The 24,951-nt window shown below is 41.6% G+C and overlaps 1 protein-coding gene across 5 annotated transcripts in view; it reads right to left on the bottom strand.

Moving 5' to 3' along the window:
* robo3 (roundabout, axon guidance receptor, homolog 3 (Drosophila)) overlaps positions 1-24,951 on the bottom strand; it is a 272,135-nt gene that overhangs the window by 136,107 nt on the left and 111,077 nt on the right. The gene's annotated exons all lie outside the window — the stretch shown is intronic.

Genomic DNA, 24,951 nt, shown 5'->3' with positions numbered 1-24,951 from the left:
GAAATTTACATTTACTTTAGGCTCCTTGGAAAGGATGCAGAGTTTTTTGTTTTGTTTTCGATGAAGATAAAGATAACCATTAGGGATGTATGGGAAGCAATAGACTGTTACTTGAAACATGAACGTTATCAACAACTTGGCCAACTGACCAGGCTAAATGAGTGAGGATGGACAGAATCTGGTGTGTTTGGAGATAAAATCTGACCAGCAGAGCTACCGTCTGAGTATGGCTTTCAGTTGACCTGCAGGAAATAACACCTTGCTGCTTTTTAAACAGTCATGCTCAAACCATTCTCTCTGAATCAGTCACATGGCTGTGTGTGAAAAGCTGTCTGGCCCCAACCACCACTCCATATTCAATTTCACTTAAATCCATTTTCTACCCCATTTTGATTCTTAGGTGGATTTTTGGGCATCTTGTCTTCAACATTTCTAGTTGCCTAAATGCATTGAGTTGCTGTTAAGTGATTGGCTGATTTGTGCTAACAGCAAAATAGAATTGGTGTTTTTTTTTAGACTAAAGCAGCATTCTGATGAACACTAATAATTATAAATATTTGATATTATTGCTGTAAAATAAAGCAGATTTTTTTCTCCAAACAGCATTAACTTTTTTTTGGCACAAACAGCTGGTAAATGTTGAGGGACTTCGTTTCAGGTTCTGGGGCGTTGAGACACTATATCCTGACTATAAATGACTAACTTGAATATAAGTCGCCATTAGCATGTATGAGCAGCAGTGATGGGAGCTCTGATGTTGTTGGGAAATTTCAAGAGGTAATTTTGCGTGCTTACAATTAGAGGTAGTAAAGTAGAGGAGAGGGGAGAGAGCCTCCCACACAGATTTGTGGACTGATTGCTGTTGATGTCCACCATTAGCATTTCTTAAATGCCATTGTTTATCACATTGTTAAACACTTTAGTAAAAAAAACCAACAACAACGTTTACAGTATTTTTTTTCTTTTTTGCTCTGAGTGGGATTTGGGCTCCAAACACTGCTTTTTCACTTGTGCATGTTCACACAGCGCTCTGGCAGAACATTTACTACAAATATGAGATTAGAGCTGCAAATACACTACGGCCAGAAAGCAGCAGCGAGTTAAGACTGAATCAACACCACGCTGTACGTTCACACACCTGTAGGTGAACAAAGGTGTTGGTTAGTCTGATGACACATTAGGTCGTGGATGATAAATCACCAGGATTACTTTTAGGAATCGCCATCATTCTGCGAATGACCGTTAAATTCATATCACCTGTATCTCCAGCCATGCATATGAAACTATTCCATCTCTCTCCTCCATTACTAACAATGGGAACCCCACATGTCTCCACCTTTTGTGACCCATCACTGGTAATGGGAGGAGGGACCCTTTAAGAAGCTTCAGCAAATACATTCTATTATAGATTAATTGATTAAGAGGGCGGAGCTGTAAGATGACAATATATCTCTTTATTGATCTGCCTTTCAATGAGATTGGCTGTTACCCAACCTCCCTGTGGGAGGGAGAGAAAAAAGAGGAGGAAAAGAAGAGGAGGAGACAGTAAAGCGCTGCCTCCATTAAAGAGGCAAGTAATTTCCTGTTTCTTTTGTTGCCAGCTTGGATTCAGTCCCTGTGTGAGTAAAAATATGGGCAGGAGGCTCAGTAAAGTACAGTCCCAGACTGAAGTGCTTTTTCACATTTATTATCTCACTTCTCTCTGTTTTCCTCACCCTGCCTTCTCTTGTCTCATTATACACACATCCACCTATCCTGCTTCCCTTTTATGTCTCAAGACCTCTTTGTCTTTTCCATTTCCACATAATGAGAGCCCCCTATTAATTTTGGGGCTGTGAAGCGAAACGTACCCTCTGTCAACCCCCCCCCCCCCCCCCCCCCCCCCCATGAAGTGATATGGGTGGATGAAGACAGAGTGGGCAGGGGTGTCCCCGTCTGTTTGCCACCACACATCATAATGAGCAGGGCAGATTGGAGTGTCAAAGGCGACATGAGGTCTCTGTGGTGGGGCTCAGCCATTCAACTGGTTTCACATAATGACTGGATTTGGTTATGAATGGGGCTTAGACTTGGGATCTCCAGCGCTAGATGCATCTATAAATCTGTTTGTGAGAAACAAAATTAAGCATTTATGAGAATCAAGTCCTTAATGTATGAATTGATGTATTATTTTAATAAGACTGCTCAATAATACTTCTAGTTAAGCTCAAAATGATACGTCTGGTAGACTGAAGTCTGAAATCTTTATTTTACCAACAGGTTTCTTTTGATTGGAATTAATATTCATGTTTAAGAGTGGCCCACAGAGTCCTGGCTTGATTTTGATTCATAAGGTCATCCAACCTCAAAGACCCATTTGATCGATGTAATACCATTAAAGATGTTTTCATTGGTCAATGAGATGGGTATAAATGATTTTGATAAGGTCTGGGTAAAATAAAAAAAATTAAAACTGATACTCCTTTTACATTGTTTTGTTAGTTGATGAGAGATGATGATCTCCCTTCTGATCAGAAAAACTTCTTGGTTAAATGAAAACAATTTGAAATCTAAATCTGTCAGGAATATGAATCATTTTGGGCTGACTTGCTGTAAATACACAAAGATGTTGGATACACAGAGTATTCACAAGGCGTTTTCTTATAATCAGACGTGTTCTTCAGGATTACACTGGGTGTCCATGAACATATGTTATTTCCTGTTGGATGGTGATGGTCCTTAGTCAGCTCAGTGAAATACATTGAAAAGATTGTTTTTTGCCCTCATGTCATGGCTCTCCAGTGTGATCAACCTAGACAACCTTTTGTCTCCATTCAGTCATCAGTTGACATTTTCAGTATTTGGACAGTATTTCATCTTTTGGTTTTCAAAAACATTTACTTACATTTATTTTGGTTGGAAGGAAAAGCTGTCTTGGTTCAGAGGGAGGCATCTCTTTGTCAGCTTCAGGCAGAAAATTTGCTTTAAACCTCTTACTGCAAAGGTCTGGGTTCAGGAACAGCAGAGTTCCTACTGGAACTGGGTTATGTATGACTGACCCTGTAATTCCACATCCTTCACTCCTCTACGTCTCTATCCCATTCCCAAACGCCTCAGTGAGTCTGTGAAAACCAAAGCCTACTACATCTGTAGTTACTCCGTCTTTCTCCGCTCCAAAGTTCCTTGGAGCCTGAGGAGAGCATGTGGGATTATTGTTATTACAAGCAGCATGGAAATCCATTTGGAGAGGATTAACATGTTTCTAATTAAATGTTAAAATGACAAATCTGCTTCCTTATTTGGTGCAAAAAGAGTGGTTTGCATCAAATATTTAAATAAAGCATGTCATTTTATCGTGAAAATTAAATTGATATGATTGTAGTTGTGGAGCTTGACCGGGACGGAGGAGAAAACTGGAGTTTTTCCGTAATTTGATGGTGAACAACGAAGAGCGGGTCTGCTGACGGTGATGATCAGAAAAGTCAGAGACAACGTGGAACCGTTCTCAATTAAAATAGCAACGTAGTTGCTCCTTCGGTCGTATGTGAATGGAATGGAGAAGTCATGAAGGATGTGGATTCTGTGGGTAACACTGGCCACATTCTGTATGGCCAAAACAAATCATGCATGAAATAAATGCAGCCAACAGGCAGCCAGCAAAGACCCCGTTACAGTGCCACACCAGGTGAGAGGGTGAATGTGTAACATTGGATTTATGTTTGCATTATTCAGATCAGAACAAGTTAATAGATGGACTGGCGATACGTTCAGGATGTAACCGTACCTCTTGTCCAATGACTGCTGGAGATTAGCATCAGTCCCTCCACAGCGGGGCTCAGGATTCATATGTGCCATTCCAGCCATAATAAACAGTGCGTGTAACAACTGAAAGCAATCTGTGACAAAACTGGATGTGAACTGGAAGATGCATTATGAATCATAAACATGTGAAAACTGGATGAAATGGAGGGGGGTAGTGGTGGAAAATGTCAGCAATCTGATGGGGACAGAATGGAAACTATAAGTATAAAGCCCACTATTTTTAAGCAAGAGTATAAAACGCCTACAATTTTTAGGAGATGTTTTAATTCTTTCACACAACCAAGAGCCATGAGTATGTGTCCATGATGAAGGAAGAAGAAAATAAAAGGAAATACCAGGGAAGCTTGCAGTAATGTGTCTGTGCTCTTGATATCAGTGAAATGAGGAATGTCTAGTCACATTGTGGTGAGCATTCAGCGACTGAGAGAAAATAGACGTCTGAGAGGAGCCCAGGTGCCGGTTTAATCGAAGAAGCTACTTCAAAGTCTCTATACAATTTCCATAATTTGAAGCTTCTGCATCTGTATTTTTGTGAATGTAATTGCATGACACACCAGGATCACCAGAAGGTACAATATGTCAAAAATTTACTTCATCAATTTTTTCCTCAGGATTGTACTTTTAATGTTTTTTTTGTGCTTTTACTTTTTGAAAAGATTTAGATAAGAAAAACAACCTTTACCTCATGTCTGAACTGATTGAAAGAAAGATAGCTTTAGCTGTATTTTTTTTATTTTTACAAGAACTAACAACTGATATGAAAGGGGAAGTCATATAAGAAATCTTCTGAGAGGTATTTCTTTTTTTTAGCTTTTATTTATTTATTTTTTAAAAGCAGCAACTCACATAGATGCTGATATGGTGATATGGTGGTTTTCATTTGTTCCAGCTCACTCTCACCAGAGATTACAGGTTCTACAGATGTTCCAAAAGTTTTAGTTTCACAGTAAAATGCTCCCAGTCTTGGCCAGAATGCTGTCATATATATATATATATATGTATATATGTATGTATGTTGCCTATGTATATATATATATATATATATATATATATATATATATATATATATATATATATATATATATATATATATATATATATATATTGTAACAAAAGAATTAGGGTGTTGGGCTGTATCCTGGTAACAATGGAACTGATGACATCACATGCAACCACCAAAACAACACTAGTGAACTCTCTTGGCAAATAATATGGACAAAAACTTACTGCCAATAGTTCAGTATCTGGACTACAGAGTCGATACTTCACAGTAACGTGCGCTGGGTGACACCATCTGTTGTTGACAAGCACTGCCAATCCACCTGCTGCTTTTTAAATCTCTGTCTGCTCGTATAGTCAGGAAGCCCTGAAGAAAGACGTTGGAGTTGGGGATATGATCCTGCAGCCACGTCTCAGTAAAACACATAATACTGCATTCCAGATACTCTTGCTGAGTCCTTGTCAGGGCTTGAAGTTCATCCAACTTGTTAGCTAACAATCTCATATTGCCCATAATGATGGCTGGCAGAGATAGTTTGAACTTCCTCCTTCTCTCTCTCCTCTTTGCTCCTGCCCTGCAACCACGACGCCTCCTTTTCAACTCCTGAGGGATTTCTGACTTCAGTTTTCCTACAATTTCTGCTCTTGTGATGTTAATCAGCTGCTGTCTGTTGTAAACCACCCTGTTGCTGTGGTTACACATCATAACAAAATAGCAAAATATAGAAAAGTATTGGGAAAATCAGTCCAGCTGCACAGCATCCAATACAAGAAGAAGTGGTTGTCCAAAAAAAGCAATTTTTCCAAGAAAAGCAGGAATTAAAATTTGCAAAAAAGAAAAAATCTCAATCAAAGTTACAGAGATTCTTCATTGTGCTGACACTCTGAGCGGCGCTATTCTAGATTTAGCGCAATTCAACAAAGGAATCAAGATGCAGTTTGGTTGCTATTTACCACTTCACCATCTGAGTAGCCAATTTCCCTATCTCCAAATGTTTATTTTTTTTTATATATAGATTCCAACTTTTGGAAAGTGACATTCACACTTTATAAATGAGACCACAGATCTGTAAAGTGAATTGTTAACAAGTGAGCCAAAAAGCTACAAGGGCCCACACTATAAGTCCCTGCCCCCTCTGTAATGGGACGCTAGCGCCATGCCTGTTTAAACCCTTCCTTGTGACCCAAACTATGAGTCTATCTATTTGTAGATCCAAACCAATAAACTCTAACAAACTGTAACAAATGGTAAATGGCTTGTACTTGTAGAGTGCTTATTTTCATGCATTTGGCAGACAGTTTCCACTAAAGTGACTTACAAATGAAAAAATAAAATAGTCATGCTAAAGAAATCCCAGAACATCAACAGTTAGGTGGAGCTTGAAAGTTAATTGGCTGGCTGCTGATGTAACTTGGAGTTAAGCTTATTAGCAACAAAAGGGAACAAAAAGTAAGTAAAATGTTCTTGAAATGAATGTATTTGTCCTTGATTTGAGCAGATAAATAAGATGATTTGCCAAGGGAATGAGTATTTTTAACCCCTAAAATGCGATAATTAGATATACTGCACTTGAAATAAGATAACGGAGATGAGTTGTTTCTATTTTAAGTGCAAAAATCTTATTCCATTGGCAGACCATCTATCATCTGCTCAAATCATGGGCATGTCAAGAAAACTTTACTTACTTTTAGTTCATTTTTGCAGTGAAGCTAGGATCACTGCCACTGTGCATTCAAAGAAGAAGTGTGCATGCACAGTGCAGTCTCACCAGTCCAGCAAACAGGCCTGGACACTCGGGGTAGCCTGCAGACTCAACATTTGCACTGTTTATTCTTTTCAAAAATAATAAGGAAATCAAACAAGCAAAAGGCCCTGGATGAATTAGAACTCAGCATTGCGGTGATAAAGACATAATCTCAATATCTAATACATGATGAGCTTAAGATTTAGACACAACGTATCATGGCCGGCTTGTTTGGTAGTTCACCTGCTAGAGATGTATCACATATCAAGATATGCTGAGACCAAACCTCAACATCTGGTGTTTGATTTGGAAGAAGTGCATGTCCCCCCTCCCCATCCTAAATGTTTTATAGATTAATATAGTCCAGTTGCTGACCTCCATCTGTTAGCATTGCAACTTAGTTTAGCGAAAATCTTTCCAGCGAATATTTTAGCAAACAAATTTACAAATGGATTCAGTTCTTTTATTGTTCACTACGTTAAGACCTTGTCTACATGACAATATCTTGTGGTGAAAACAGAACAGTTTGGTTGCGTTTGTAATAGCGACAATTTATTTTACTATCACTGGAGGTTAAGGGGGGCTTTGTGGAGCTCAGTGTGGCTGAATTTTATCAGCTCGAGCTGCTGGCTTAAAGTCTAACTCTTGGACTGAAAAAAAAAATCCTAAAAACTGTTGAATAACTTCCAGAACAAGGTAAACTTTGAATATTCATGTATCAAAAGTGTTCAAATTAAGTTTAAATATGCAATATCGCGCATTTTTACACCGATTATGGTATTCCGCGTTTGAGTGCTGCCTCCGTTTACGATCGGCCATTTCCGACGTGTGACGTCAGTTCAAGAACACAGAGAATGCGCGAAGCGAACTTGCATAGAAACACACAGGCGTTTACGTTGTACTACCGGTACGGCGAACAAGGATATATATGGATGTTTTCCAGTATCTTCTTTCACACACCAAATCTGCTGATCCACGTCTACTTTAAGCAAGCGCTTTTTAAAAAAATCGCAGAACTAAGTCCACAATAAAATGCCTTCTAGGTGCGTAGTTGGTGGCTGTAGTGTCGCTTATAGACCAGTTCACTGCAGTTCATTGTTTTCATCCGGGTTTTTCGCGCATGCGTGCCAGACTGGAAGGCAGAAGGCGAACACATAGCGGGCACAAACAGAGGAAACAACGAGTTCTCCACGTATTTTTCTTCTTTAGATAACGTACTACAAGATCGTTGTAAGAGTAAGTTGATGGTTGATGGTATCAGATTGCCAGATCCACACAGCAAAAGCCTGAAGGGATGGAGCGAGTCTGTGAAATGCTGGCCAAGGGTTCCGTACCACGACATATACAGCTGCCTTATAAACACGCAGGCCAGTACAGACGAGAGAGCATGGAAGCATGAAACCACTGGATGGCTACAATTATTTATATCGGGACATAGGCACCAGCAACCCCCGCGACCCCATGAGGAATTAAGCGGGTCAGAAAACGGATGGATGGAGGTTCAGACATGTTTGTGTAACAGCAGAAAGCGGAATCGAACACACAGCGCTTCAGCAGAGAGGACGACCCAGCCGGTAGGTTAAAACAAACATTGTTCATTATTATTTCGGTGTTTTTGTCCTATTAATCCTTTTCACACTCATGCCAGAGGGTTTGCATACATTGTACATGTACGTATATTAAAAAAAATTGCCGAACTAAGTCCACAATAAAATGCCTTCTAGGTGCGTAGTTGGTGGCTGTAGTGCAGACCGCGGTGAAGTTGGTTTGACATTGGACATTCAAGCTCCGCGGAGTCAGCGGGATCTAGCTCACGGTTGATCCGGTTAAAGGACTCCGATTTCGGCCAGCGTGTCTCAGCTGCTCCCTCCTCCCATACGCGGTGGGACTGTCAACAAATCTGACTTGATTTTTGTTTGTCAAGAGTGCTCCGCTGACTCCGTGGAGCTTGAATGTCCAATGTCAAACCAACTTCACCGCGGTCTAGTGCAGGCCAGAAAGTATCGCTACATACTTGGCCGAAGGATCAAAAGGTCCGAAAGAAATGGGATAAATTCGTAAAAGAAACGCAAAAGGACTGGATTGCCGACAGTGACAAAAGTGTTTTATGCAATTCACACTTCACGAGCGAGGATTTTGAGGGGTACTTACAATGGAGCATGGGCTCTATGTCTTGGGCAGCGTTAGATATAGTCTCCTCAGGTTCACCTTGTTCAAACTCCGTTTCTTCGTATATATATTCGGTATCGAAGCCGATGATTGAGGTGGAGTTTGTAGATGTATCAGACATTTTTTTTATTAATTTTTTGTACGTAGAGTAAGAGTTATTAATTAAATTTAATAAATCGGTAGCGAAAGTCGTAGTGTTAGCAGGCGGATGCACGGTACTAGTTCTGTTTGTGACGTCACATTCCGAAAAAGCCCGATTGAAGAATGTTATGAAGAAAATTATTTATGGGCTGAGTTACACTTTAAGGAAGACTAAGAATATTCCCTTAGATGAGAAGCAACATTGTTTGGGATAATGAGATTACAGAGATTGGATTGAGAAAGGCAGTTGCCATGGAAACTGCAGATAAACAACAGTCACTGGAGTCACAGACCGTGACATACTTAGACTGGACAGAATGAATGATTAGGGGAAGATGTGTCAGATTCTCCTTTGAGCATGCAACACAGTATTAATGGCAGCCTTGCATTTTCTTCTTTGCTCTGCTAGTTTCTATCCTCCCATGTTTTATTTTTTTCTACATTTTATTCCCACTTGCTTTTATTCTGTTTTATTTTCCTATATTTTAATCATGTAAAGAACTTTGCGTTGTCTTTGTACTTAAATGTGCTATACAGATAAATTTGCCTTGCCTTACCTTTAGATAAATGATTTTCAAAATGTTTAAAGGAGGTCTCCAGAGAAATGAGTTACTTTGCCCCAGTCTTCTTCTCTTCACTTGTCTGGCCCTGATGTTTGATAGGTGGCTTCTTTGCTGCCGTACCTGTCATAAAGCCATAGTCCAAAAGTCTCAACATCTCCTTGTGTGCTGATGCTGGCAAATGCTAAGCAAGCTCTGGAGTGGTGGCACCACTCAGTACCTCTACACAACAATTTAACAAATTGATCCAAAATGGACTGTTCTATGTGCTGCAAAAGTCTGAGCACCAGTTTACCTGCAGACGTGAATATTTTGCCCAAACGTGCTGCACACGTTAAGTACAGCTGAACAGCATGAAGTGCCTTTCACCCCACAAATCTGAAGCTACAACGTGTCTGTCTGTTGCCACCCAGCCTATTGGATCACATTGTTTGTTTAAAGATAGCGAAGGCATTTCCTGTGCATGACTGAATAAATATGATACCAAGGCAGTTAGAGCATCACTTGTTTTGTCGTCTCAGGTCATCTCCTACTAACTGACATAAAACAGGAGGACTAGTTCATATGTAAAAGTGAACTGTGCTAGTAACCTTTTATTGAGACATTATATCACTGTTAATAACATATTTATATTAGAACATATAAACTATTCCATATTTTTTCCAAGACCAAATGCTGTGGAACCTTTGCTGTATTAGATGGAGCAGGATGTCTTGTCATTTTTCTCTCCCAGCAGTTTTTGGCCGAAGAAGTCCTGCTCGCTCAAAATAATCTTCCTGGCTGGCTCCAAGTGGTGTGAGGACAGAGGGTCAGCGCGTGCAGCCTGCTGCCACACTGTGCTGCCCTGTAATTTAGCCTCCTCTGCTTCCCCACCCCACAGAGCTCCCATCCGTTCCTTTCCTGCCAGATGAAATGACTCTTCCAATTCTCCCTGTCTGCAGCAGAACTCCGGGGAGGAGGGGGTGAGGAGATGAAGTATTATGGAGCACCCCCCCCCTCCCCCCTCCCCCTCTTGCCAGGACATTCGCAGACAAAGCTACAAGAGCGCCTGAACAAAATGTTTTCTGCTTCACAGAAAAGCTCTTTGGGCTGCATTCTGCTGTAGCTCACCTGGTGTTAACAGGCTGCCCTGGCCTTTCATACATGTCATTATGCTGCGTGACAGCAGCCATTCAAGCCCAGCAGTTAGAAGCCTCACTGGAGGCGCATTCTGTTTGGAGAGAATAAATGCAATGCATCGGCAAATACGATGAAATTGCACTGATCCAGCAACATGTGGTGCATTTTAATGAAGAAACTAAATATTTAGTAATTATATAGTGTTGCAAAAAGGTATTTTGCTTTTTCCGTCATACCTATATGTTATAAATCAGCTAATTTTAATTAAAAAAAACCTAACTAAATAAGAAAAAGCTATTTTTAAATGACGATTTCATTCAGTAAGAGGAAAAAGCTAACTCTAACCTAAACTGGTCTGATGTGAACTTATAATCAATCCCTTCGTAAAATATGAGATGAAGTAAAAGGTGTGAAAAAGCAACACTATCTTGCCCAAATGTGAAAAAGTCAAGAAAAGATGAGAAACGGAGTCGCTAACATCTATCAGTTTCAAAAGGGTTACTGAGCCTCTTCTCAGCCTTTTAGGCTCCAGTGAAACCTTGGAGTGTAAAACCAATCTTTGCCAGGACTGGTCCATCTACCAAATGATCAATGAGAAGGTCACAACACAACCTGGGATTACGTCACAAAGACGGCAGATAGGAATGACATACATGTGATCTGACAAGAGAACGCTGAAGCTCGTCCTGTTACATCTGGAATATTGAAATTTTTACTCTTGTTATCATGATAGGATTTTTGCTATACCATAGGAAATAAATCTGCAAACTGCAGATCCTGTCTGGTGATTAAAGAGCGTCCTGATAAAACGGCAGATGTGTAGGCAATTATCACACACACTCACGTATCAGACAACGATATTTTGCAAACATTGACTGCAATCTGAAAATGCCAGGAGCTTTGTCTCTTGTATTGAGTTTGACCCCCATTTCACCGGCCTCCAGCTGAGAGGTAAGCCAATATTCTGTTATTACTTTAGCTGTGTTTGATGCAAAATAGCCCATTATGTTTCCAGGACAAAGCTATTGGCTCTGGCAAATTGGAAAAGGAAAGTAATTACACTATGAATGTATACAGCTAGCTTATTTGTCAAGATTGAAAATTGATCTAATAAAGCAAAATAACCCAGCAGAGACGTTCTGCTTTTAATGGGAGAGGCAGCAGAAAATAGTCCAACACTGACCACATGTGATGAAGCAGCTGCTTGGTGAAAAGCTCTTGTGGCGAAAAGAATAAAGCTTTTAGGCAGAGAGTGAATGTGACAGTAGTGAAGGTAATGAGACCAAAGTCCAAATCTGCAGGGAAGGTCGGGTTATTTAGGTTACGCTACAACTGCGGGGTATTTTGGCTCTTCCTCTGACATATTTTATTGGGTGAAAATAAATCTTTTGGTAAAGACATTCTTCTGTGACATAAAAACTGTAGTTAGACATGCCTGTCCTCAACTCCAAAACACAGCTTCCACGGCTTGGAATGGTGGAATAACCATAAATAGGTAAAAGGTAAATGGACTGAACTTATACAGCGCTGCCTTAGGGAGGCTGCCGTTATGTACTGAGCCCATAACAGGGTGCAGACATGCTCCTCTCACTATTGCTTAAACAGCCAACCTGCAACTGGGGTTGTTGAAATACTAACATTTAAAACTCAACACTGAGACTAAGAAAAACAACTGACACTTGACACAGGGGATCAGAAGCAAGCAGAGTTTACTCCATCTGTTCTTTAAAACAGCATCCTGCAGGCAAAGGGACACTGCAGACGTCTCAGCGATTATTTATATGTGGAATTCTGTGTGGTGGGAAACTAAAACTGCACATCACCCTAAACATAGCATTTTTAAATGGTGAAAACTGGTGGTGGCAGCATCATGCAAGTGGGGCTGAAGAGAAGATTGTAAGAGTTGATGAAGATGGATGAAATTATATACAAAGCAGTGTTGTAAAAAAACAATTAGAGACTGCAAATGACACGAGACCTTGGTGGAGGTTGGCCTTCCAGCTGAACATACAGCCTGAGCTACGATAGCATGTTTTACATTAAAGGATATTCACATGTTGGAGTGGCCCAGAATACATTGAGCTTGGTGCAGGACCAGAACACATCTGCTACTTGGGTGGCACAGTCCCTCCTGCACCAGATGGGTGATTTTGGATCTGAATTTTATGTAATTCTTGAGTTCTGAAAGAACCTTCCTATTATCTTCCACTTAAACTTTCTTCCTGTGAATGGATCTGATGTCAGATGAGCTTCAGAGCATGCTGTCTCCTGGTCCTCTTCAGAGAAAACAATACAGTTCATTTATGTTTATTCAACATAAATTGATGTTCGCATACATTCTCCATCCAAATTGACTAAGCCTAAGGATTTTGCCACTATTTTAGCCGCTAGATGAGCAAAACTCGTATAAACCCAAAAGACTTCCACTTGTAACCTCAAAGAAAGGAGGTTCTGCGATGCAAAATGACCAGAGATACTGCAATAGATGTACTGTTGTAATTGGCTACTTTACAAAGCCTTGTAAAACATTTCTATTCAGGGGGCTGAATAGAAATGAACACAAAAAAAAATCATGTTTCATTTTCCAGCTTTAAATTCTAATAAAATGCATTAAAGTTTTTAGTGTCAATGTGACAAAATGCAGAAAAGTTCAAGGGCTATAAAAAGATTTGCCAGCATGTATTACTGTTAAAATAATAACAAACAGTGCTATTTAAATGACTACAATAGCTAGACTATTTCTAGCTGTTTGATAAAAACATGCATGAGGAGAGTGAGAGTTTAAAACCAGTGTCAGCAGTTCCATGCACTCTCAGAGAGATCATTAAATCAAACACCAGCTAAATTTAGTCTGCAGTTTGAAAAGTAATGTTCAGAGTCTGACAGGATCACTGCAACGTGTATGTGGCTTTCTAGCAGAACTGCGTTGGGCTTTTGGGTGGACCTGCCTTCCATTCATGGAGTCTGTCACGTTCTTGATCTACTGATGATCAGTTCTGTGTGTGTGTCAGCAACCACTGCCTCCCAGGTGCTGTTCACAGAGGTGGACTGTTTTCCTTTGTTGTAAACATCCTGTTTGAGAGGGCCCATGAGTGAGGAAGGGCTCCATGTCATTATTCTTTTATCTTCAAGGCATTTACTGGCTCCCTGAGTCACCATGCTGTGGAGTAGCTCAGTGCATGCCATCATCTTTTTAAAAGTTTGCTCCTGTACCACTGCTCTTCTAAAAACTGGCAGAAGGTTTGGGTGTTCACTCTGAGCCCATCTTCAACCTGAAAAGGTTAAACTAGCTCGTCTCTGCTATAGTAGTTCTTAAAGGGAAACACATGTTCCAGGATTTATGCAGACATCTGCCCCCTGTGGCGACACATTGAAATGACACCAGTGTTGTGCACGTGCACGGGAGAAGGGGAAAAGCATCTGTAGCTGCACCTGCACAGGTCTTTTGTGTAAAGAGTGATGCTCTAAGAACCCGATATTCCAACCAGACACAGAGTTATGTTTTAAGAGGTTTATTGAAAGGTTGAGTAGTTGCTGACAAGGCAGGCAGAACCAGACTTCACCAGATGCAAGCAGGCAGTGACAAACTTGAACCAGTGATGAACGCAGGAGCTGACTTGTATAGATGATGCAGGTTGAACCAGAAACAAACAGCAACTGACCAGAAGTAATGGGGTGATGCACACTTGAGCTGAAGTAGCAAATTGTTCCCAGTAATGCAGAACGGAGCTGCTGCCCGCGTCCTCACTAGGACTAAGAACGTAGAGAACATCAACCCAGTTCTAAAGTCATTACACTGGCTTCCTGGATCTCAGAGAATAGGCTTTAAAATCCTTCTGTCCGTCCGTCCATCTTCTTCCTCTTATCCGGGGTCGGGTCGCGGGGGTAGCAGCTTCAGTAGGGAGGCCCAGACGTCCCTCTCCCCGGCCACTTGGGCCAGCTCCTCAGGAGGAATCCCAAGGCGTTCCCAGCAGAGAGACATAGTCCCTCCAGCGTGTCCTGGGTCTTCCCCTGGGCCTCCTCCCGGTGGGACGTGCCCGGAACACCTCACCAGGGAGGTGTCCAGGAGGCATCCTGACCAGATGCCCGAGCCACCTCAACTGGCTCCTCTGGACGTGGAGGAGCAGCGGCTCTACTCTGAGTCCTCCCCGGATGACTGAGCTCCTCACCCTATCTCTAAGGGAGAGCCCAGACACACTACGGAGAAAACTCATTTCAGCCGCTTGTATCCGGGATCTCGTTCTTTCGGTCACGACCCAAAGCTGGTGACCATAGATGAGTGTAGGAACGTAGACCGACCGGTAAATCGAGAGCTTCGCCTTTTGGCTCAGCTCTCTCTTCACCACAACGGATCGGTACAGCGCCCGCTTCACAGCAGACGCTGCACCAATCCGCCTGTCGATCTCCCGCTCCATCTTCCCCTCATTCGTGAACAAGACCCCAAGATACTTGAACTCCTCCACTAGGGGCAGCACATTCTCCCCAACCCGGAGGAGGCACTCTACCCTTTTCCGGTTCAAGATCATGGTCTGGGATTTGGAGGCACTGATTATCATCCCGGCCGCTTCACACTCGGCTGTGAACCGCTCCAGTGAGAGCTGTAGATCACGCCCTGATGAAGCCAATAGGACCACGTCATCTGCGAATAGCAGAGACGCAATCCTAAGGCCACCAAAACGGATCCCCTCAACACCTTGGCTGCTCCTAGAAATTCTGTCCATAAAAGTTATGAACAGAATCGGTGACAAAGGGCAACCTTGGTGGAGTCCAACTCTCACCGGAAACGAGTCCGACTTACTGCCGGCAATGCGGACCAGACTCTGACACCGGTCGTACAGAGACCTGACAGCCCTTATTAAAGGGCCCGGTACTCCATACTCCCGGAGTACCCCCCACAGGATCCCCCGGGGGACACGGTCGAATGCCTTCTCCAGATCCACAAAGCACATGTAGACTGGTTGGGCAAACTCCCACGCCCCCTCCAGGATCCTGCTGAGGGTGTAGAGCTGGTCCAGTGTTCCACGGCCAGGACGAAAACCACACTGCTCTTCCTGAATCTGAGATTCGACTATCCGACGGACCCTCCTTTCCAGAACCCCTGAATAGACCTTACCAGGGAGGCTTAAGAGTGTGATTCCTCTGTAGTTGGAACACACTCTCCGGTCCCCCTTTTTAAATAGTGGGACCACCACCCCAGTCTGCCAATCCAGGGGAACTGCCCCCGATGTCCACGCAATGCTGCAGAGCCGCGTTAACCAACGCAGCCCCACAACATCCAGAGCCTTAAGGTACTCCGGGCGAATCTCATCCACCCCCGGGGCCTTGCCACCGAGGAGCTTTTTAACAACCTCGGTGACCTCAGCACCAGAGATGGGAGAACCCGACCCAGGATCCTTCTGTTAGTCTATAAATCCCTGAATGGCTTAGCACCTAAATACGTCACAGACTCGTTATCAGTGCATCAACCCTCCAGACCACTCAGGTCTTCTGGCTCCAGCCTGCTCTGCAGAACCAGAACCAGAACCAGAACCAGACATGGAGAAGCAGCATTTGGTTCTTATGCTCCCTCCACTGATCTGGAACAAACTTCCAGAAAACTGTAAAAGTGCTGAAAGCCTGAGTTCCTTTAAATCAAGATTAAAAACATATTAGTTTAGGATTGCCTTGGACTGTTCTAGTTAAACTGTTCTACTGAAACATCACTAGTTTAAGTTTGTAGTCCAACTGTTTTTAATATTTGTGTTTAGTTTCCATTCTCCCATGTTTTATTTGGTTTCAATTTTATTCCCACTTGCTTTTATTTTCTTATGTTTTAAGCATGTAAAGCACTTTGCATTGTCTTTGTACTGAAATGTGCTAAACTAATACATTTGCCTTGCCTTGCCATTACAGCACACAAGCACTAGTAAAACAGACATGGAATAGTCAGGCAGGGCGACAAGAAGACACTAGGGGAACAAACACTTGCAGGCGATGGGACAAGATGAGACGTTCTGGCAGTGAGTGAATGAAAGAGGCAGGTATAAGTAGGCAGGGGAACAGGTGAGCAGAGCTGGCAGTAGTTCAGGTGCAGCTGATCAGGTGCAGAGCGGTGGCAGGTAGGTGACTGTGCTGATTGGATCAAGGCTGGTGACTGAGAGTAAACGGAGCTGATTGGATGGTCACTAGTGGCTGTTGGCTGAGGAGAGTGAAATCTAGTCAGTCGAGAGAAGTACAAACAAAAACCCAAATCAGGACATGTTTAGAGACATGATGTCTTCTGAGGTAAGAAAGCTATCCATATAGAAGTCAGCCCATGTCCTCTCGCTAATGCATCGATTATGGCGGAGACTGAACAAAGTAGCCAGGTGAACAAGAGCGTGCAACGCGTCACACCTACACGCACAGCCAGAGAATACGACCCAGATCACTCTTTCATGAACTGACTAATGGAGCCTATGAAGGCAACTGCTGTAAATAGAAGAACATTCATTTTTCATGTTGAGCAATTGAAAGGGCATTATGAGAAATAAATAAATAATATTTCACTTTTAAAAACATTAAAGTACTGATTATTAGGCTGTTATAAGAAAAATCATAAGGAGGGGAAAAATTAATTTTATCTCGACTATTTCATGTTCTGTCACAACAAAAGAAACAAAAAAGAAAATGGTAACATAAAGTTATGGCTTTTGGTTTTGGCGGGCCCCTTCTGGCAAAATAAAATCAACATTGCTTTGTTTGATCTTATTTAGTAAAACATTTTACTACTTTAGTGAAAATAAAGACATGAAAAGTTGTGTGTTCTACTGAAAAACAGTGATAAACAGGTGGGAAGTTATGTTCCTGTGGCAAACAACAGAATCTACAGGCTCATCTCTGCAGAGAAAAAACTAAATTGCAAGAGCTGCAAACACTTATATGGGATGTATTAGCTTTTATAAAATTAGTTATTCTTCCTGGATGTATTAGATTCTGCTTCTACCCACCTAGATGAAACATACAGTAAAAGGAAAAAAACAGCCACAAAAGATTTTCTTTTGATGACCTCAGACAACAGGAAGACGTATGTATTTCAATCAAATCTGAAATTTGCAGTGGAGAAATGAAGAAAAACCACACAATTTGGCCCCTTACTAGTTGATTTCAATCCTGTAAAACCTTGACCTCCATATTTTTTAATACAATAAATCCATAAAATTTAAAATAAACCACAGCAGTTGAGAATCTAGCTATGCACGCTCTGTTCTAATAAGCCACAGGAAAGCTCCTCCGGCTCCACAGTGAATCAGCCCAAAGGCCCCTTCAGGAGCTTTCTCTTTTAACACAGCTCAAGATTCCAAGCCTCTCGGCATTTTCCTCCATAACACCCCTACCCTGTCTGGTGTGTAAAAGCAAAGACTTCAGTGAAAAGTGGCTCTGCGCCGCCCTCAAAGCCCTCTTCAGCACCTGACAGGGTTAAGCCTCACTGCCTCAAGGGGAAAATATGAGAAGCTGAGGTCAGGGAAAGGGGCATGAAATATTCCACATGGCTTGGTTACCTCTGAGGGGACTGAGAGATCCCTACGCCCACAGGGACAGTGATCAATGTCAGCACTGAGTAAACCTGCTGTGACAGCGTGCATCAACAATACAGCGGTGGAGCTGAGCAGGAAAACAGAGTCCGTGTGAGAGAGATGTGTCACTGCGACTCTTAATGGGTCTTAAATGCTCCTTAGATTTTTCCATTCACTTCTTTGTTTTTGTTTTAGTAGAGGAAGCCAGATTAAACAGTATTAATTTCAATTTCAGGATTTCACCCCCATGTAAACGTAAATAATAATAATAATAATAATAATAATAATAATAATAATAATAATAATAATAACAATAATAATAATAGAAACTGTTTCTGCATAGAGAACATCCAGGTCACCCGGTGGAACAGCGGGTCCATAGGGTGGACAGACAGTACATGGCCCGTTATTGTAAACAATATTATTATTGGTATTATTGAATGTAGTAGTGGTATTTATCCGATTTATTGTATACTAGGATCACATAAGTATATCATATAGTGCATACAATTATACAAGAAATTTGACATGTATGGTTGGATACAATTTCCACAGTGCCTCTGGGCAAGGCACTCAGCCCCATGTGCCTACCAGTGTAAGTGTTGGTGTGTGAATGTGTGTTAATGAATATGGCTGGGTGAACATGGCTCCAGTTAAGTGTTCAGCAGGACTATTAAAGCGCTATATGGATTCAGTCCATTTACTGTTTAAGAGCTAATTTTCTGTTAGCCAACCATCCAGTTGGTTTATCTACACTCCACTACAGGGAGTTAGCTGTCCTTCCCCTTTCATCCATGGTGGTGGCTTTCCTTTACAGTTGTGGCTCCAAAGACTCAGATTTAACTGCATTCAATACTTTTAGGATTTCTGGCTGTAGAATATGATAGTTGTGCTTTAATTAAGGTCAGGATAATGGAATTTGAGAAATATTTTTCCCCAGTCTACACAGAATGGTGATTGAAACATGTTCAGCCGTCTATCTCACATTAATACACATGTACACACACTCACAGACACACTCCTTTCACTACCACCTCACTTTCAGCCTCCTGTCTGTCTCATCAACAGCGGTCCTTTCTTCTGTCATTGTCAGACATGGCTTTATCCCTGCAGATGCAAGGACATTGCTTGACTGTAGGCTGAGCGCAGCCGCATCAAAAGAAAGCCCTTTGCAGATGGTTTTGGCTTTCTTCCTCCCTGATGGGGTAGAAATCAAAATCCCTTGTTCAGTGAAAATTATTGCTGGATTACCTTTGTCCCTGTACAACAGCACTGCCAGAAAAATCTCCCAGAGCTGGATTTATGACTAGCACAAGTGATGCAGAAAGCACATAAAGAAGGCTCTGTGAGAGGGTGAAGGCTGCTGTCCCACATCTTGTTTTTCATCATTATCTTTGCCTGCCTTTGTCTCCCACACTTACTAATGATGACAGGAATGTGCAGGTTCTTAGGGAGCAAGGTTCCTGCTTTAATGTTGCTCAACTAACTCCATTGCTCACGGCTCAGATTTCTCCCCATCCCCATCTTCTGATTTACAAGGTCCCCGCTGACCAATGGGGAGGTGAGGCTTAGCTGGAGGCAGGCGACATGGGGGATTCATTGTTCCCTTTCTTTCCCACTGTCTGTCGTTATTTATGACACCTCCAGCATGACCAGGAACATGCCATGACCCCGGGGGCACCGCTCAGCCCACAATACCCCGGTGACAGCCCCCTCCAAGCCAGACCTTCCTCATTTTTGTGGCTCTCTGATGGATCAGACAATAGCCGCTCTGCCCATCACTGTGAGGTGAAGTTTGGACGGATGAGAGCTATCATGGTACTGCACACAATGCTGAAGCACAGGGGTGAATGACTTTTGTCATGGAGAGTAAAGGACAGAAGGGCTTTGATGCTTTACGCGTGCAGGTCTGATCGGACAGTGTCTCTAGGGGAAGAATGTCACATGTGTGATTTTGTTGTTGAACCAGGTGATGGCTGAGAAATGAAAACTAACACACGTGTCTGCCAGTAGGTGATACTGACGACACATTCTCATCTGTTCTACCAGAAATAGATACAGATTCACTCTGTTCTGATCAGTTCTAAGATGTGTCTGTATTTCAGACATCTGCTTTGGTCTTTGGTGAAATGGGCTGGTTCTGCCTGTGATAGCAGATCTGTACAGTTTCAGGCTGTCACCTACAGAGCTGCGTACTCCTGGAAGACATTGTCTGATCTGTGCCTACATGCTAAATATCCTCATAAAACTGGGCCATTTAATCTTAATGCCCATCCACAATCTTCTCTTAGAAATACAAAATGATGCTTTTGTTTGGGAATCAATAGAGGTTATTATGTATGTTTGTTTTATCTATGTTGTTGAAGTGGGGGTTAAAAAGCATTCTATAAGAAGACAATAGATTAACCCTTTATTGTCCCACAGTGGGGAAATTCAGGTAAATCCAGCAAGGAAGGGAAAATGTGCACAACAGAGAATTTTCTAGGTATTATTAAGAATTGCTTGGATTAAATGGACTGAACTTTTCCAGTTATACTGACCACTCAAAGCACTGCACACTAGAGCCACACCCACCCAATGCCACTCACTAACACACCCACATTCATACACTGATTGCTACACAACTTGGAGTTAAATGCCTTGCCCAGGGGCACATTAACATATGACAAAGGGAAGCTGAAATTGAACCCACAACCTTTCAATTGCAAGACAACTCCTCAGCCCATCAAAGTGTACAAAACGTGGATGTATAACTGTGCATAAAAAGCAGCAACAGATTATCTGCAGCATTCTTTCTTCTGGGAGCTCCAGCGTTCTTCCACAGCCCAGAAACATTTTAGCTTCACTGGTCACATGAACCTGTTAGCAGTCCTGCTGACCTGCCAAGGATTTGTTACACTTTAGAGGATGGACTATGAACGGATGAATGGTTATTTGTTGTTACATTTGCTCACAACAGAATAGAGAACAATAATTTGTCACACATTAAACTTCTAGTTGTGAATTTTCAAGGCAACACATTGGTAACGAGGCATCATCAGTGTCATTGTAAATTGCAGCTGCTGGCCAGTTTTCTAATAAAAGGGAAGATTTCCCAGAGGTTTGTAACAATTGTCATGATAGGGTCGTCATATGGACTCTACCAAATCTGGGTGTTTACTGGGAGTCCCAGCATGGATGTTGATTCAGCTAAAGATGCGTTAGGCAGACTTTGTAGCCCACCTTGCTCTGTAAGCAGCTAATTGGTGTTCTGTTTTCACACTGGGCATAGACGTCTGATCCTCTTCCTGTGAGCAACTGTCCTCACATAGAAAGGCCCACATCAAACATCACTAAGTCAGAGACCAAAACACCCAGGCAGTAACCTGTTTGTGGTTGGTAAATGGCCTGCGTACACCGAGTTGTTGGAGCAGAAAGTGGTCGTTAGCACCTGTCTGACCGGGCTTTAGAGCAGGTGTATGGGCCAAAGACCAGAGGCCACGCAGAGCCTGGAGGAAGTGCTTCACAGAGGATGCTGGCTGGAGAGTCGGACGTTAAATGCAGCAACTGATATTAATCAGGCGTACAGCTGGTCAAGCAACTGTTTTTGCACATCATGTGCAGTCCATTACCTCTTCCTCAGTCATGTAGACATGACCAAAGATATAACCCTGAATCCTCATCCATCACATGCTGCAGAACAGAGGCAGCTTTACCACCACTACACTCCCCTTAGGGTCCAGACTGATATTTTAGGCTCACATTAAAGATCGGCAGGTTTCTCTTTAATAATGCCTTTAAGAAACCCATCATCTACTACTAAAAAGGGCAAAGGCAACACATTGCATAGCCTAGAAAGATGGAGAGATGTTGTAAAAGAATGAAAAGAAAAAAAATTGGTGAATTTTGATGAGAATCCTCCAGTTAAAGCTAATCTTGTTCTGATTTATTTGTAACTTATTTACTTTTATTTTACCAGGAAGTCCCATTGAGATTAAGCACATGTTTTACTAAGGGGTAACAGCCATAAAAAGAACCATGTAAAATAGATATATAATAACAATAAAAATAGAATGGAACATTAGAATTTAAATCAAGTTGACGTTCCACCTTCACTGCATTCTTTATGATGTTCTCAAAATCCATCATGGATATGAATGTTTGTAATCTTTTTTTTTTTTTTTTTTTTTAGATTTTCCACGGCTCTAGTGGCTCGTTTTTGACACAGAAGGCTGACAGGAAGAGAAGAGACATGCGGCAAAGACTGCAGGTCGGAGTCCGACCCGGGTCGACCGCGCTGAGGACTAAGGCCTCCGGACAGGGTGAGAGAGATTTTGCATTTGAAGTGAATAGATAGAATAGATTGATGCACACCCTGAAAAGTTTTTATGAAAATGATTACATTATGAACTTGGGATATAAAAATTTGCAGCAACTTGAAAACTTCACTTGCACTCTTCCATAATGCTGATCATTTAGCCCTTCTAGGTTCATTGATCATGTGAGTGTTCTTGTACTTGCAGTTGAGCGAGAACACTTTTGCTTATTTTACTAGTAAAGTGAGGACTTTGATGTAAAGTGAGGACTTTGGTGTAAAGTGAGGACCTTTTGTCAGTCTTCTCTTTTATTCTGGGGAAGGTGTTACACTATGGTGTCACTTCTGTTTAGGTTAGGATTAGGGTTAGGTATAAACTCGTAGATGTTAGGGTTAGGCCATAGAACGGCTTTAAGATAAATGGAAGTCTGGCAGTCACTGCACGGTCCTCACTATGCACATTAAACAAGGATGTGTGTGTGTTTTAAATATCATTTTATTATAACTTTGCTTGTGTCATGCTAAGGGTAGATTACTCGATCAGAGTGTGTATTCTGTCCCAAAGTTTAATTTCATTATATTTTTTTCCTTCCAGTCTCTCTTATTCTTTTCGATCAAAATGTAGTAATTGGTGTTCCTTTGACATTTTTTGTAACCATTCACTCCATTTTTTAAATTAACTAGTACTATAGATAGATTAGATTACAAACAATTTATCTTTGTTGAAATCACTTCTACTAGTTATGATTTTATGGACTGTGAAAAGAAGAGCATTTGATGGAAAATAAGAAACCTTTATGGATAAGTAGTGAAAACAGTACTGATAAAAAATATTTTATCTGCCTGTGTAATTTACATATATGGGCAGGAAAAAAGAAATATGCTGTGTTCATGATTATACAAAAGACAGAGAAAAGGAGAGAACGATGCTTTAACCTAAAAACTGGTATTTAGCAGTTTAAAACCTCACCCTGTCCAGGATGAAGACTAAAGCCAATAGTGACATTCATATAAACAGTGTTTAGCCATCATCACTGGAAAGGTGATCATTGTCTTTAAAAAGGGGACCTTCTTCCGTAGCCTCAGGAAGTACATCCTCTGCTGGGCCTTCTTGGTAAGGGAGGTAATCTACAGTTCACACTCGATGTCCTGAGAGAAGATGGTGCCCAGGAAGTGGACAAGGGCAGACACATCAGGCGGACCTCAACTTAGAGCGGGCATACAGGAAAGTTTTGCTCATTCATCTCCCCTCTCTTCAAAGGAACTTAAGAAAGCTTTCAAGGTTCTGCAGTCATCTCTCATTCCTGGCCAACTTGGATCTGCAGCCTGCTGTCCAGCGTTGTTAAATCTTAACCAAGGAAATGGTATTACCTCCTTTTTAAAGTCCACTAAGCAGCTAGCCTTCATGAGGAAATGGAGCAAGCTGTCGCCCCTCTGCACTGCACAGACGCGTGCCGGTAGGAACGAGACAAAACTAGCACAATTCAGCCAACCATAAAGACGACGTCAAAGTTAAAGAAAAGATCGCCCTTTTTTGATTTTTGTCTGGGAAGGTTAACGCTAGGTTTGGATAAACGATCCAGGATGTTGTTGTATTTTGTATGAATGGGAGAATGACTGAATCTAGTGTAAAACGCGATGTAAAGCATTTTGGGGTCAACAGGTCTTAATGTGTTAAACAAGCATAAGCCATTCACCGTATTGTTTGCTTTTATTATCCCTCTTTGAGAAACTGTCTGATAATACAGTTTCATCTATGGTGATCTTGAGTTAATCATTACTAATTGTTAATTAGGTCTCTGATTAATAATCAACCATTCCTACTTCCATAACAACAGTCATATTCAGTAAATTAGAATATTATTAAAAGGTTAACTCAATTCACTAAGTTAAACACATTATATGGATTAATCACATACAGTATCTGTTTAGGATTAGAATATTACATCAGATCAATAAAAACAACTTTTAATACAGAAATGTGGACTTAATAAAAAGTATGTTGAAGACTTCTTTTTTCAAAAGGTATTTCTAAACTGACAAAATAGACAAACTCAGGTAGATTTGAAAAGTAATTGAACTAGACTAGTGAGCTGTCTCTGTTTTACACTAATGGAAGCAGAGGAGGCCTTTGACGTAGCTCTACTCCTGGTGAGGCCAGAGTGAGTCAGATGAATGACAAACAAGGAGATAAATGCAGATAAGTACTGAGAGGTTTTGGACGGCTAGTGTATGTGTCAGTGGTAAGTCATATGTTTAACATTATCACTCCACGCTGTAACAAGAGGAAGTATAAATGGTAAGCTGAACAACAAACGAGTCACGAAAGCGTCAGATGCACAGAGGGCAAGCTGTGTGGGTGCAGAGAAACACACAATTCTCTCTGCAGTGTATTTTAGCTTCTGCTGCTGATCTAGTCTGAGATGAATGCTGAGAGTTCTTGTTTTCTCTCTAGCATTGAATATGAATCCAACAGTAGGAGTTTACTGTAAAAATCTGACCCTCTGCACATGCAACAACGATAGATGGGAGATCATTTTAAGAGTATTGCTTCATGTATTTGTAGCAAACACAAGTCAGTGTTTCTC

Source organism: Fundulus heteroclitus, chromosome 11 (assembly GCF_011125445.2).
Source record: "Fundulus heteroclitus isolate FHET01 chromosome 11, MU-UCD_Fhet_4.1, whole genome shotgun sequence".
Classification (NCBI taxonomy): Eukaryota; Metazoa; Chordata; class Actinopteri; order Cyprinodontiformes; family Fundulidae; genus Fundulus; species Fundulus heteroclitus.
The sequence above is the reverse complement of the archived record's forward strand: the minus strand, read 5'-3'. Positions and strand labels throughout refer to the sequence as shown.